This window comes from Trichechus manatus, unplaced genomic scaffold (assembly GCF_000243295.1).
Source record: "Trichechus manatus latirostris isolate Lorelei unplaced genomic scaffold, TriManLat1.0 scaffold00077, whole genome shotgun sequence".
In the NCBI taxonomy this organism is placed as follows: Eukaryota; Metazoa; Chordata; class Mammalia; order Sirenia; family Trichechidae; genus Trichechus; species Trichechus manatus.
In genome coordinates, this window is record NW_004444013.1 from 1937143 (window position 1) to 1940638 (window position 3496).

The window sequence follows — 3496 nt, forward strand, 5'->3', positions numbered from 1 at the left end:
CCCAGATCCAGCATCGTGGTGTGTGTCTGGGGGCCCCAGGGAAATGGACAAGTGGGGGAACCTGGTGCTGCGTAGAACTTGGGAAGACATGAACAGAGGGGCAGGGGGTGACGAGAGCAATGCAGAGGTCAAAGAGCACCCTGACCCCAGCCCAGTGTGGTGCAGAGCAGAGGTAGTGGTCCAGCCATGACAAGGGAAGATTTTTTATTAACCGCAGGAAGCAGATACCACCTGTTGGGCTGGGAACCTGAGGAAAGGGGTGGTTATTTCAGTTACCTGCTGTGCATAACAACTCATCCCTAAATTTGGTGGCATAAAATAACAGTGATCTTCATTTCTGACAATCTCTGTTGGTCAGGAATTTGGAAGAAGCCTAGATGGGTAGTTTTGGTTTGAGATCTCTCTTGAGGTTGCAGTCACATATTGCCCGGGGCTGGAGGGTCCACTTTCAAGGACCCTTCCATGTAGCTCACTCACATTGCTGACCAATTGGAGCTGGCTGTTAGTGGGAGGCCTCAGTTCATCAAGGGCTTCTCCACAGGGCAGCTTGAGTGTCCTCACAACATGGCAGCTGCCTTTCTCTAGAGGGAGTGGTCCAAGAGAGCAAGGGAAATGCTTCAATGCCATCTATGACCTAGCCTCAGAAGTCATACACCATCACTTCCTTCATGTTCTATTGGTCACACAGACCAACCTTGATTCATTGTGGGAGGGGACTACACAAGGCCATGAATACCAGGACCAGGAGGGAACATTGGGGGTTATCTTGGAAGCTGGCTAAGAGCTTGGAAGGAGGAGCCCCATGGGACCAGTGCTTGGATTTTTGTGTGTTGGGGCAGATCCTAAGCAGTGTTGCTGTCGGAACTTTCTAAAGAGGTAGATGCAAAAATGGTAAGTGCTAGAGCAAAACGTCTGCTACTGCTGACTAGCATTGGAGAGAAGAAAGTCCTTTTTTTCCACCTTAGTCTCCTTTAGCTGGCTCCTGTTGGCAGGCAGAACTTGAAACCAGCTGGCAAGGAAGTCTGGGAGATGTAGTTTTCAACATTCCACCAACAGAAAATGGAAAGTGGGTTTGGGGCTGAGATACAGTAAGTAAATAACCAGCACAGTCCACCACTATGGCTATTCATCACTGATAGATTTAGCTTCCATTCAACTCAACTTTATGCTTCCACCCAGCAAAGATGCAATATCCTTTGTACAAAGATGCTACCACTCTCTTCATAAATGACAGCAAAGTTCTACAGTCATCACTTCTGAGCAATGTAGCGCTATAGGCAGAAGCACCACGCTGTCCCTCTACAGCAAAGATCCGAAAAACTAAGCCAAACAGAAAACGGCAATCCTGAAACCCTAAGCATCAAATGAAGAGATAACTCAGCCAAGCACTGGATGAAATAAGAAACTGACAAAGAAGAGAGAGCAAGGAGAGATACATGCAGAGGTCCCCTATCAGCTAACGCAGCATGGATCTGCCATCTTGGACCCCTATCAGAAACCAGTGAATGGGATACGAGAAAGCAGCTTCACGGAACTTCCAGCAGGATACAGAACAACCGGTAACCAGCGATACATGCTTTCCCACCCCCCACCATTCTTCACCCATACTCGGCCTCCTCTGCTTCCTGCGGCCACAGTCTCTTGGCCGGGAAGCACCGGCTTCACCCATGTCACTTGGATTCCACCCACCCACCCTGGCCAGCTCCCTAAGTGCCATTTACTGGCTGCTGGTGTTGCTTTTTTCTCACTCTTTAGATTTCTTCCTTACCTCTCACCACCTCCCCACCCCCACTTCTGTCAAATACCTGGCTCCGTGTGCCATCTTTGCTTCTTCCTGAAAGACTGTGAAATGCCACTTGAATCTGAGACTGCTTCCCGGCTGGTGCTGCCAGGCTGGTGGGATCCTGGGACTTTGTTTGTTTTGAATTGTTTTTCCTTTCTCGAGTTGGGAGCCCGTTCTAGCCAGGCAGTGCTGTGTGGCTTGGGACCTACCCCCTCAGTTTTTGCGGACACGCAGAGGGATTCCTGAGGACATTTCTTTTTTCTTTTTTCTGGTTTTTTTTTTTTGGGGGGGGGTTCTTGTTCTTTTTTTTTAATTTGTTTTTGTTTTCCCTTTTTGACTTTCTTCATTACTCAGTTGCTTGTCTGTCTATACTTTCCTTCTCTTCCTGTCCCCTGAATACCTGGCACTGAGTGACACCTCTACCCCTTCTAGCCAGGCTGTACTTCACGGCCGGGGAGCAACTTCCCCAGACCTCGTAGCCACACCGGTAGGATCCCTGGGAGCTTTTCTTTTTTCTAATTTTTATTTATTCTTTTTTTCTTCTCCTTTTTGTTTTTCTCCATTTCATAGCCTCTCATCTCTCCACTCCAACAGCAAGCTCCCTTAGCACTCTTTTGTTTGTATGTTTTTGGCTCTTGTTCCTCTCTCCTCTCTCCCATACCCATCTTAGCTCCATGCATCACAAACTCCCCCCTGCATCCTGCCTACCTGCACCACATGCTGAACATCACACCACCAAGCAGCCCAGGCACAGCCTACTGGAACCTGCCCTGCACTGATTACCAGCCCGCCTGGATGGCCACAGTAAGTGCCACAAACAACCCATCCCAGCAACTCCTCTTCAGCTAGACCTGCCCTGCTGTACCATATCTGAGCAACTGACACTGCCAGTTGGAGAAGGAGGCAAAAAGTACCATGCCCACAGACGAGCAAACAACAAAGAACACCCAACCCGCCTGCTCAGACATAGCCAAATAAAACAAAAAAATAGGACGAAACAAATCGACAATCAATAAATAAGAAAAATAACTACTGAATGCCCCGAAGACAGCAGACAATTATCAAAACATTTACAAAAACAAGACAAGATGGTTCCAATAGGCATCCAAAATAAAATACCAGATGACCTTCCAGGAGAAGAAAAGGCACTAGAACTACCTGATAGGGAATTCAAATCTCTAATACTGAGAATTATCCAAGAGTTGAAGCAAAAAGCAGACAAAAATGAAGAAAAAAATAAACAAATTCATGGAAAAGGGAGAGAAATTCATGGAAAATACAGACCAAAAAAATGGAATAATTAAGGAAAATAATGCAGGAACAAAATGCCAAAATAAATTTACAACTAGAAATCATACAAAAACAACAATTAGAAATCCAAAAGGTAAACAACAAGATATCAGAAATGGACAGTGTCATAGAAGGTCTGAGGAGCAAGTTTGAAATGGTGGAAGGCAGGATCAGCGAAATCAAAGACAAACACTTGGATACAACTCTGAGGAAAAAAAGCAGGAAAAAAAAAAGAAGAAAAATGAAGAGACCCTGAGAATTATGTGGGACAATCAACAGCAAAAATTTGTGAATGATTGGAGTTCCAGAACAGGGAGAAAACAGAGAAAAGAGAGGACCACTGAAGAACTGCTGACAGAAAACTTCCCCAATATCAAGAAAGATGAAAAGCTGACCATCTGAGAAGCTCCACAAACCCCATAT